This window comes from Ambystoma mexicanum, chromosome 8 (genome assembly GCF_040938575.1).
Source record: "Ambystoma mexicanum isolate Mex_15411 chromosome 8, UKY_AmexF1_1, whole genome shotgun sequence".
In the NCBI taxonomy this organism is placed as follows: Eukaryota; Metazoa; Chordata; class Amphibia; order Caudata; family Ambystomatidae; genus Ambystoma; species Ambystoma mexicanum.
The window spans coordinates 107133141-107146647 of NC_090929.1; positions in this window are offsets into that span (position 1 = coordinate 107133141).

A 13507-nucleotide genomic window follows, 5' to 3' on the forward strand; every position below is an offset into this window, starting at 1 on the left:
AATGTTCGTAGGGGGTGTCCTGAGGACGCTGTCCGTATTGTACTCTGTCAAGTTGAATGTGTTCTAAGAACACCCGCGGTGTCCTGAAATGTTCGCAAATAAACAAAATGGGGGTGTTCTGAAGACGTTTTTGAGAACACTCCCGGTGTCCTGGAATGTTCGTAGAGGGTGTCCTTAGGACGCTGTCCGTATTGTTCGTTGTTAAATTGAAAGTTCTCTAAGAACTAACGCGTTGTTCTGAAATGTTCGTAGGGGGTGTCCTGAAAACGGTGTCCGTATTGTTCGCTTGCAAGTTCAAAGTGTTCTAAGAACACTCACATTGTTCGCGGACATTAAAAGTTTCCCATAGATCATAGTTGAAATGTTTGACTCTATGGATGTGATATACTGCGGTGGTTGTTGCCAGGGCATAAAGTCTTGGGTGCATGGCCATTTGGCCATGACCCAAGACTGTGAAGTGGGAGAATGGAACCACAGGCTCCCACCAATCCCCTCTCACGCTTGGCTTAGAGGATCACGGCCTAGGCACCCACCACGAGATGAGTTTGCCCATCTACCAGAAGACCAAATACCTTGGTACAGGAACCTACGGATGTGCCCACCTACCTGCCCTACCTGCCCAGCAGCTCGCCCTACCCAGGCCGACACCTGCAACATGGATCAACTCGACCAAACCAACACATCGTTAGAGATGCCATGACGACCTAGCCAACGGCCACACCTGTACGACCATGCACACTGGACACTCCTACACCAACCTACACGAAGAATATACTCAACGCTATGACGTAGGTGACAAACACATCCACGGACGTGCATCTTTTTTATTTTTCACATAGGCTTTTAAGATGCAGAAACGCAAGACGCACGATGAACTTATCTAAATGGCTTGCTCACGCTTCACATAAACCCTATAACCTAAAGCACCTGTGCACTCAACGGCTCCATCTATGTACCTGATTCAAGTAGGCCGCAAGCAAGAGCTCCCATGAACATTAAAATGAACAAGAGTCCGGTTGCTGATCCTGCAGAATGAGCTTGACGAAAGGCAGACAGTCAAGCCACAATGTTGCAATCTCGCACGCCGCACACCAACGTCAAGGTCGCACCTGCAAATTAAACAAGGCACACTGTGGAAAAAACAATATTAATTGTGCAGAATTCGGCCTCAAACACGGTCCCGCCTCACGTGACCAAGCCAAACCTGAAAGGATGCCAAGGCTAAGAGAACGGGGGCGCCTGGATCCCTCGTTACAAGACACAGGCAGATACAAATAAAAGACTCAATGGACATCTGCGACAGTGGGAGTAGTCGGCCTTCCAGCCTATGAATAAGTCCTTGCATTGTCTGCACGTACCCATAGTGAAACATTGTTGCAAATGACAGGTGCACTGCGAGCTGGGAACGGCGATGGTCCCAGGCTGGGAGGCCCGCGAGCGCACCAATCAGAACATGGGGCTCTTATCACTGACGCCATTAACATTGACCAATCCTCAGGGGTCTTCATGTAACAATTCTCATGTATCTAATTGCAGGGACAACCTAGGTATACCACCTGACTGACCCTCAGCCACTAAAACCCTTCTCTATATGTATGCTATACTAACCCTACAACTCAAGTAACCAATCCAGAGTGGAGATAGGTTTTTGCTAACTTTTCGAGGTGACACAAGTAGCGCGTCATACTAAGGTAAAAAGGGCCTGCGAGCCCCACGATTGTGTGTGTGTCAGGACGGACGCGTACGATCCTTGACCCATCCCTGCCGTTTGTATAATAAACAGCAGAACCACCTTGCTTCTTGCGTGTGCCTCATACTCATTTTTGCGATACGCGGGAGGAGTTGGGGCCTCCCTGCCCGGAGGTCCGCGGACGGCCCAGCCGACCCCGGCAGAATTTCCCCCCGACAAGTTGGAGGCACTGTTGAGATCTGTTTAAGGTCTGCTTTTATTTTATTTTTCCGAGTGCTCCCGCTGCGAGGAGGCCCGGCGGCGTGGCCCCCTCTGCCGCTGCCCCCTTCTGAGGACTACAGGACCATCGCGGAACTGCGAGAAGACCGGACAGCGCAATCCGGATATTGGCCTTCGGGAGCCGGTTGAGAAGTATCCCGCCCGCGGTTGGCGAGTGTCCAGACGTGGTCCAGACGAGGGGAGGTGGCGAGCCGCTTGGAGGGGTGCACGCAGTCGAGCGGCCCCGCATCAAGAGAACTTGGTGAGTATGCCACACCCAACAAGCAATATGAAATTGTGAGGGAGGGGGGAGGAATTAAAATAAGGTAGGAGGGAGGTGTTGCACAGGTGCGCGGCGAAGGTTTGACAATTTAGTGTTGGCTATGAAATGAATGGTAGCCGAACGAGCGCGAGAGCAGTCGGCTACGCCACGCGAAAGAGGGGGGCGGAGCATGAAAACATCACGTGCGGCCGCTCGTAGACACTGATTGGCCTAGGTCGCGACTACGTGTACGGGTGTGGGTGTGTGCGGTTCCCTACGATTTGGTGATTATTGATCAATGAGTAGATGAGGATCCCTATTGATCGAGCAAGAAACTCGATAGGTAGATGACGTTTCCCTGTAGGCGGTAGCTAGTTGGTTGCCCAATACGGAAGATAATTGGCTGGTTAAGCCCTCCTGTCGAGGGGCGTATCACACGCGAGGCGACGCAGCGTGCGCAGTCCGATTATATATTGTTGATTACCTTGTTCCAGGCGTGACAGGAAGACAGCTGTGGGGTTAACTGGGGTAGAGTGTAAGTGTATTAAGAGCTGACTAATAGTTTGAAGAGATCGGTGACGTCACCAGTAGGGCTTTCATAGGATATCTCGAGCACAAGGCATCTCTCTTTCGGAGGGTGGTGGGGAAGAGAGTTGTGGTAAGGGAGTGGAAACGGAGATAAACGGTAACGAGTTGATCGGGAAAAGGCGAAACGGGCAAGTATAGAAGAGGGAGGAGGAGCAAATGAAAATAGGACGACTGTATAAGAACGTCACAAGGGGCACGCAGCCGTGGGGGGCCACGTGCGCCTCGGCCGCAGGGGGCCGTAAGGGTGTTCTGTAAGGGAAGACAAGAAAGAAAAGAATATGCAAATTTAAATAATATATTTTAATAATTTTCCTTAGCGGACTATCGCAAGTCCCCAAACTCACGGGGCCAGGTAAAGGTAAAAGGTTGTGTATTGAAGGTGTTAGTAAAATAACAGCTACCAAACAGGGGAAGGATAGCAAGTGGGGCGCTGCTATGTCACACGGAGCAGGATCGGGAGGGTGGGGGAACACCCTCACTACCCCACTACAGCACATATGCAAAACACTGTCACCCCATCGGGAGAAATTGATCAAGTATAGCATTGAATGGACACAGGGGACGGACAACAAAATGACAACACCATGGCCGCCTAATGGTAGCTTCGATCCATATACCCAACATTCACTATTAAACCATCTGCATAATACATACAAGGGGAAGAAATTGACGAACCATGTGGAGATGTTTAACTTATGGCGGATGTTCCAGGGGTCCCGACCAGGACCAAATGGAATGTTCACTGTGGGGGAAACACCGGAAGAAAAAGAGATTAAGGAGGAAGGAGAGAATGGGGAGAAGGAGAGTGAAGGCCCAAAGAACACGGGGAACGGACAAGAGGGAGGAGAAAAGAATAACAACCCAAAAGAAAATGAACTAAAAAAGGAACAGAGCGACGATATAACCCTAGCAAAGGTAGTGAAAACAGAGGGAGGGGGGTTGTACCCTTTGAGAGATCTAGGAGAAATAGGAAGAGAACAACTAAGGGCGGCTGAGGGGTACTCGAACCCGACATACAGCCCGCCACCATATGCAGTGACAGGTGTCCACAAGGGAGGGGAGCGGACTAGTACGACGGGATCAGTCTATAGGAAGATGCCAGAAGGGGAGGGGAGGACTGGAGAAGAGCAAACTGAGGAAATAGGACATGACGAGTGGGTAGCTGCACAGATACTATTAAAATTACGAGGCACATTAACGGGAGAAGAGAGGGAGGTAGTGAGGAAGATGGACGAGGATAATACCAGGGAGAGTGAAATAAGGGGAGAAGAGCTGATAAGACAAAAGGAAGAGGTTTTGGAGGAACGGCTAGCAGAGCTAAGGGATGAGCAGAATGAACTAATCAAACAGCTCGAGAGGGAGGAAAGAGAGAGAGCAAGGGAAAGGAAAGAAGGTAGGAACGAGTTGGAAAGAATAAGGGAACGAAATGAGGAGCAAAGGAGAGAAGCCGAAAGGGTAAAAGCAGCAGCAGAAAGGGTATCAAGAGCAATACTACGAGAGAGGAAAAAGGAAGAAGAAGAGAAAGAAAAAGAAATGGCAATGTGGAAGAAGAGATTACTATCAGAAACGACCAGGAAATACGAAGAAGGGAGGGTGATAGAGAGTATATTAGAAAGGGAGAGGGTGAGAAGGGAAAGGAAGGAAGAGGATGAAAGGGTATTGGGAAAGATGAGTAGTGAAGTAATGGAGGAATTAAAAAGGAAAAGGGAGGAAATTGGTAGAGAGATGGAGGAGAGAAATGGAGGGGAAAGAGAAGATAGGGGAGGAGAGATTGAAGAAAGGAGGTATGTATATAGAGATACAGAAGTAGCAACAACATCAGCACAAAGGGGAGCGGGTGGTAAAGGAGAAAGGGGAGAGACAGACCTAATAGACTTAAAAACAGTAACGATCAAGGGAAGAAAGACAGAGTGGGGGCAGCCACATACAGATGACTTTTGTAGTGAGGAAGAAGAAGGAATGGAGAAGGAAGGAAGAAACAGTGACAGGGAAAGCCTAGATAAACTATACACCACTCGGACCAATACAGACTCACCATGGATATGTATGAGAAAGGATGAACTGGAGAAAAGTGAGGAGGAAGAGCGAGGAATAATGAAAAGACAGATACATGAAGCCACACCCTCACCATCCTACACTAAGTCAACCACCCCACGATCACTACGTACAACTAAACTCGCGCCTTTCACAAACGAAATGACACCTTATGTAGGTAGGCTTAGAGACCTCCCTAGACGTAGGCAGGAAGGACGAATACACACACCTACATTAAATACAGGAAATGATGAAAGAAGGGGAAAGGAGGGAGAAGAAAGAGTTACGAGCAGGGGAACTACGGACGGAATTGACGATATAAGAGAGAGGGAAGAAGAGGAGGGGTGTGGGGACTCAATTTTATGGAACCCAAGGGAGATAACGAGACAAAACTTAATGCCACTTCTTGAGAGGGGAGGGGTGAGACCACAATACGTCCCTTGGAAGCATGTAGACAAAGAAAATATAAAGTGCAGGCTCCCATCATTAAGTGGAGGTGCAGGTAAATGGATATATGAAATGGAAAAACACACCGCAGGACAGAAACTGGCAGTGGGGGATGTAAAAGGCCTTCTAATATCCATATTAGGGGATGCAGCGGATGACATTTGGAAAAGAGCGGGATTCACTGGGGTAACAATAACCAACACATCACACGATGGGGCACCATTCGCAAACTGCAGACATGCATTATGGCAGGCACTAAGGGTACAGTACCCAGACACATCAGACATAGGAGCAATTACCTCACGCAAGATGCGTGAGAAGGAAGATCCTGTTGATTATATCCAGGAAATTCAAGAGAAGTGGCGCATGGAAACTAGAGAACAATGGGACAAAACACCAGCAATATTCTATCATATACTGGTACAAGGGCTCCCAGAAGGAGTTCAGAAACAACTGAAGAAAGTGGTGGGAATGGAAGCAAAAGCATGGCCAGAAATACAATTGACAATAGTACATCATTGTAGGACATGGCAAGGTAAAATGAAACAAAAAGAAGAAGACAGGAAAACGGAAGAGGCTAAACTTGTACAGAAAAAACTTACTAAATACACAATGGAAGGGGCACTAATAACTACACCTGCAACAATGACCCAAAGCCCCACACAAGTAGTGGCTGCACAAGACCCCTCCCAAATACAACCCTCCCAGACTATAACACAACAGATGCCGCCACTCCAACCGTACACGACCAACTTGGGAGGAGGATACTCAATGCCAGGAGCTGGGTATTATAATTACAATAGGGGAAGAGGAGGAATAATGAGAGGGAGAGGATACGGATATAACACACAACAACAGGTGGGAGGACTTAGATATTCCTACCCCACCGGTCAACCAGTATACCAGGACAACACAGGAAGCTTTCCATGGCAAAGTAGGGAACCACCAGTGTGTTGGATTTGCGGATTAGTAGGGCACATGTCACGCACGTGTAGAGTAAGACTAGGAACACCATCATGGAGCGAGCAGGGACAACTAAGGCCCACACAGGAACAGCAGGGGATACAGCAACAGCAGACGTTGCAACAGGGAAATGACCAGCAACAACTAGTAACACAACAACAACCCCAAGCACAACAAACACAACTGGGTAGGGTGACAGTACTAGGACACAACCCGTACACAGGAAACGGTCAATCGTTGTACCCTCAATAGGACAGCCCACAGACGGCCTTGGTGTGTCCCATCCTGTCAGTAACCCCTAATAGTGCGGAGGAACCACGCATAGGGGTAACGATAGGTGACAAAAAGTTATCATTCCTTGTTGATACCGGGGCGACCCGGTCTTGCATAAGGGAAGGTAAGTTTAAGATGTCAGGCGAAGCCATGAACACCCAAGGATTCTCTGGGGCTAGGGGGTTGGTTCCCTTTACTGATAACGTTCCCTTATCAATAGGGGATTACGACATGTCAGTCCCACTTTTATATTCTAGGGCCTCACCAGTAAATATACTGGGGAGAGACATCATGAACAGGTTGAATATGACGATTTCCTTTACGGAAAACGGCATAATTTGCTCTACTCCAGGGATCAACATGCTCACAGCACGACAAATCATGCAAGCATACTGCGGACAGACAGCGATTAGGGCTGAGCCCGTTGATGGTGAACTATTCCAGTACGGGACAGACATGGCATTTGCCTGGGTGCCAGGGATAGAAGGAAAGATCTGGAGGAGGCCAGCAGCCTATTTGTTCAGACCAGAAACTCCAGCCAATGAACCAGAAGGAAAGGTGATTTCAGTGAACATAGAGAGCATTATAGCAACAGCTGATTACATTGCAGTGCATGCCCAAGACAGCGAAGGTAGAGCATGGAGAGCAGTAATAGCACTAGCAGAGGGATGTAGACTCACCCAGGTGTCAGATGAGGAGCTGTTCTCAGAAGAAAAGGAGGAAGGTGAAATGGTGTTTATGATGAGTGTGGAGATATGGCTAAGAGTGGCGTATAAACAAGTGGCACAAAAAATTGCAATGGCACTTGAGGCACCCGCACCCACCCCAGTTCCCTTCTTTGAGGAGGATATGACAAAGGTACCCACATCGCTATGGACTACTAGCCCCTATGACGTAGGATGTATAAAAAGTATAGGGGGTGTAAGGATAAAATTGAAAAAAGGTGCAATACTCCCCAGAGTAAAACAGTACCCACTATCAAAAGAGGCAGATGAGGGCATATATGAAACCATAACGGCCCTCATAAATAATGGCATACTGGTCCCATCAGAATCACCATGTAACACAGCTGTATACCCAGTGCGCAAGGCTGAAGGGGGGTCTTGGCGCTTCATACAGGACCTCAGGCCCTTGAACAACATAGTGGAGGCAGAGTACCCCATAGCAGCAAACCCGGCCACAATATTGTGTGGCATTCCAGCAGAAGCATCACGATTTACAGTGATCAACCTTAAAAATGCTTTTTTCTCAATACCATTGCACCCAGACTCACAAGATTTGACAAGCTTCACGTACAGAAACACAAAGTGGAAACACACTAGATTGCCACAAGGATACTGCGAGTCACCCTCAATATTCAACAGAGTAATACAGATGGATTTGGGTAACATTGAAGTAGAAAGCACAGTGTTGCAGTATGTAGACGACATAATAATTTGCAGCACAAACGAAAAAAGATGCAGAGAGGACTCATTAAAGATGCTGACAATATTGGCTGAAAAAGGTTACAAGGTAGACATGGAAAAGTTACAGTACTGTCAGGAACAGGTACTTTACATTGGTCAGCTCATATCCCAACATGGAAGAAAGATTGCACCACAAAGAGCACAGGCCATTTCAAAAACGCCATTGCCACAAACAGTGAGGGAACTGCAGCAGTTCCTAGGTCTGTGCAACTACTGTAGAGCATGGGTATTTGATTACAGCTCATACATAGGACCCCTGCTTGAGGGGTTAAAAGAAGCTAACAAAGGGGAGAAACAGTTGGGGTGGACAATGGAAATGAAAGAGGCTTTTGATGAACTGAAAGATGCGATATCAACTGCTCCAGTATTGGCCACCCCAGATTATGAGCGACAATTTTTCATATTTTCACATTGCGACTCAGCAGTAATGAAAGCAGTACTGGCTCAAAAAACAAGCATGGGATACAAACCAGTAGCGTTTTACAGCGGCCACTTAGATCCTGTAATGTTGGGTCATTTCCCTTGCGAACAAGGTCTTGCCGCGGCTGCTTTTGCGGTAGAAAAAGCATCAGCAATCACCATGGGGTGCCCAACCACACTATTTGTGGAACATGCACGATTTGCAATATTGAATAAACCCAAGTCCACCCTAATCACGCAGAGGGCATCAGGTTATGAGATCATCTTATCTAAAGCTGAACTATCAATTGTTAGATGTAGCACGGTCAACCCTGCAAGGTTTTTAGCAGAAGTAATTGAGGAAGGAGATTATGCACACGATTGTACGCAAACCACTGAAATGTACTCATGTGCTAGAAAAGTTGAAGAAAACGCACTAGAGGGAGGTGAGCTCCTGTTCATTGATGGGTCATCAACAATTGACCAAAAAGATGGGATAAGGAGGACTGGGGCAGCAGTGGTGAAAATGATGGAGGTAGCGGTGTGTGTGGCAATGAAATGTGTGCAATTACCACAGCATTACTCTGCTCAAGCGGCAGAGCTAATTGCTCTGATCTTGGCGTTGAAGGAAAGCTTTAATAAATGAGTGACTATATATTCTGACAGCGCATATGTCACGTCCACTGTCCACTCAGGGCTGTCAAAATGGAGAAGAAGAGGGTTTAGAAGAGCTGACGGCACTCCAGTGCAACATGCTCTTTTATTGGCAGAACTAATTGAAGTAATAAACAACCCCCAGGAATTAGCATTGGTCAAGTGTACCGCACACACCAATGGAGAAGATCATGTCTCAAGAGGGAATGCAGCGGCAGACGCACATGCGAAGTATGCTGCATACTTTGGTGAGATATGGAACCCCCCAGAGTCAGACAGAGGGAGAGGGAGGGGAATGGCTAAGGAGATGTTGATAAGAGAAGGGTACACCCATCTCCCAGCCACACAGATAATGGAGCTACAAGCAGCTGCACCAATGGCAGAAAAAGAACTATGGGTAAAAAGAGGATGCACAATGTCACCAACTGACGCACTATGGCGCCAGGGTAACACTGGAAAAATTGTAATACCACTGGCACTATTGAATACCGCCCTGAGCCAACTACACCACCCAGCCCATACAGGCAAGGAAGTAATTGCAGCACGAATTAGGGAAGACTGGTTTTCCCCCGAGTTAAATTCTCATGTGTCAAATTTTATAAGTAACTGTCTCACATGTCAACAGTTTACGGCCGGTCACACTCTGAAGGTGATAAAAGGTACTATACCCCGGCCAGAGGGACCCTTCCGACATCTCCATATTGACTATGTTGATATGATCAACGTATGTCAAGGAAACAGGTATATGATTGTAGTAGTATGCCCATTTTTGAGGTGGATTGAAGCAGGGCCATGTTCACACCCAGATGCATTCAGAGCAGCTAAATTCCTAGTGAGGGAGGTCTTCCCCAGGTGGGGGGTGTGCGAGGTACTGCGGTCAGATAATGGCCCACATTTCGCAAACGAAATGTTCCAGCACATCACGTCCTTATTGAGCATCAAGCATAAATTTGCGTGTGCCTACCACCCACAGGCCAATGGTATATGCGAACGCCTGAACGGCCTATTAAAAGAGGCAATTGCAAAAATACAGCAAACAACAAAAAAGAGTTGGTTGTATTGCCTTCCGCTAGCCCTATTTGAGCTAAGGAATAATCCAGGTTCCGACCACCACCTCACCCCTCACGAGGTGGTTACCGGACGCCAAATGCGCCTTCCTCTGACACCAACATCAAGAGCATTCACCGATCACGATAGTACTGCCACTGTTTTTGGTGATGAAATGTACCAATATGTGTCTTCTTTGATTACTAGTGTAGTGTTTGTGTCTCAACAGCTCGAGCGCACACGGGGCGGGTCTAACAGTGATCAACAAGAAGACGCGGATAAAGAATTGGAAAAGAAAAGACTGTGTAAAATTGCTAAAGGTGACCACGTGCTACTCCGCAATTTCAATAGGAAGTGGAACAGCCCACGTTTCACTGGCCCCCATCTGGTAGAGGAGATATCAACGAGAGCAGTAAAGCTACAGGACAAAAGTGCCTGGAATCACCTACATGACGTAAAGATCTACAAACTCCAGACCCGCCCCAGCGCCACCGACAGGGCCATCGGAAGAACAACAACAGCGCCACCAACGGAGGAAGAGACTTCTGCCATTACTGACGGCTTAAGTGTCCCCATACCCTGTCAAACCCCACCCCCAGATCCCCCAGAGACAACTATTGGACCCACCCACCCCATGGTCACACGATCAAAGAGTAAAGAGACTTCCGCCAGTTAAGCCCCAAACCCTCTGCCCATTGACCCCCTACCCACTGCAGTAACGACCGAACTGAAGGACATTGTTTTGCACATATACACACGTAAACACTTGAATGTTCTCTTTTTCTTTTCTCTCGCACATGCAGGTACTGCGTATTATTGTACTGTTAAGAAAGTAAGCTAACTAACAAATTCACTGCCCAGGAGTAGATGGTACCCTCAGATGATAACTACCCAGAAGAATTGTCACACCAATTTGTATATGAAGTAAGAAGGCCAACGTACCTGAACAAAAGAAGGGTACGTGTCTACTACACAGCATTCCTCTTGGCCATAGAATATTCAATGCCCCACCTCCACCCATACTTACCTGCCCTAAGAGATAGATCACTTAGAGTGGCGTGGGAACAGCTCTTCGCCTGGGCACTGAATGACTATCTGATAGGGAGGGCTTAAAAAAAAATAACCACTAACTGTAATAACAAGCATATTAAGAATTTTCAGGCGGGCAACTTTAACATCGCAAGAATAAGCTGCCGGACTGCAGCAAGGTAAGAGCAAAATGCCGGTGAAATTAGCCTTTGTAATAAAATTGATAGGGATTTTGATGATCACCGGGTTCTTGGCTGCCTCTGTATGGCAGTACAGCTATGCTATGAATATTGTTGCTGTACCCAAACCTAATATACCCCCACCCCCAGCTGCAACAGGTGTTACGTCAGGTGGTATTAGTATAATCCCACACGAAGAAAATAGAGTTAAACGCAGCACATACTCAGATAATAAAGGTATTGACAACTACATACAAGATTCAGCACACATCTCAAACAACATGTGGTATCAACACATGACCCACAGAGGTAAGCAGACAACAGAAGACAGCTGCTACGTTTGCTCATTAATTCCATATGCCATGAGCGCTTCTCGAACATTTGTTGCTACAGAAATAGATGAAAAGACAGCATGATGCATAATATACCTGGCACTGTTCCAAACGAAAGGAAGATTTCAAGGGACAGTGGTGCAACTGGTGTGGAAAACACGAGACTCATATCCATATGAAAACAACTTCCTCAAGACTTATTTAAGTTACCACAAGAAAAGTTTACATACTGAAGCCTTCAGATACATGACAAGTGGTCCTGAAAAAGGAGAAACAAAGAAGGTAACACTACAGTACCTACCATGTGATTGGTATGCCACTGAAGTTCCTGGTAAAACAGGATGTTGGGAGAGGCCACTGGTGACGATAACAGGGAAGGTGTACTTGGACACAAATGGGAGATAGGAGTGGTTGGCAGCAACATGATAACAAAAGAAACTGTTTCAACTATCGATGGACACAACCACAGATGTTGGACGACTTGGATCAAGTACGTACCCATGCTCACGTGGATAGAGAAGGATGAAGACCCAATAATAATACTGCCGCTAACTGCGCCTAAGGTATGCTACCAACATAAAGGAGAGGTGGACGTAGGCTATAACACCAACTGTGCAAGCGTGATGGAGCTACCTGAGGGGGGAGCAGGAACAGCAGTGATAATGGACCATTACTGGGCCTGCGGAGAAAAGGCATACCACACGCTGCCCCCATTGTGGAATGGTATATGTACAATAGTGCACGTTAATGTACCATCACTAGTGGTACCCCAGAAACACGTGAATATGGCCAACTTCCCCAAAATGGATGAAGGGAACGAGAGGAAGAAGAGATCTGTACAACCTCAGACGGGGCCAAAGAACAAAACCAACAGCAATAATACTGTCCTGAATAGAAAGAAAAGACAAGGAGAACCTCTGACAGGAAATTACCTATGGGGTAGATCAGAAACAGCACTCACCTCAATTCCGCCAGAACACAGACTATTTAGCCGAGCAGCAATGTTCTTCTCCTCAATAATACATCCGGGATTACAGGCTTACGCAAATGCAAAATGGCTCCAGATAACTAGATGGGAACTAATGATGACCATCAATTCTACAGTGAATGGATTCAACGCAATAAAAGAGGAACTGCGCCAGTGAGGATGGTGGCACTTCAGAACAGATATGTACTGGACCTGCTCACAGCAATGGAAGGAGGAGTTTGCGCAAAGATAGGACAATCATGCTGTACATTAATCCCTGCCAATGATGCTGACAACGGTACACTGACAGAAGCAGTCTCACAATTGGCCCAGATGAACTCTAAAATGATGGATGAAAGTAAAGGTGTAACAAAGGATGGAAGTTGGTTTTCAATATTATGGTCATGGATGCCATCATGGCTGTCAGACGGACTGAAGGTTATAGTTGGATGTACTATTTTGGCTGGAGCTACACTGATCATAATAAGATTTTGGAAAGCCCGGAAGGCACGCACCACAGACGAAATGATTGAAATGGCCGGTATGCACCCCTTGATGCCAGCAGATGACGGCCAACACACAGGCATGATAATACAAGAGAGAGAGAAGTTGCGCAATCAGATCACCACCAACCACCTGGACCCACCATCTGTGAAGCTCGAAAACCCAAGAAACCCAAGGAGCTACATAGGGAAATGGGTATACTGCACTCCTGGAGGACCCTGTGAATACATGTATTGGTCATTTGAGGACCATGTTAACCATTATGGACATTTGGGAGGAATAACTAAAATATGGAGAGTGAGAGGAGATAAAGAAAAGGATATGTTTGTGGTCGACAAGTCGACCAGAGGGGGGACTGAAGTGGGAGAATGAAACCACAGGCTCCCACCAATCCCCTCTCACGCTTGGCCTAGAG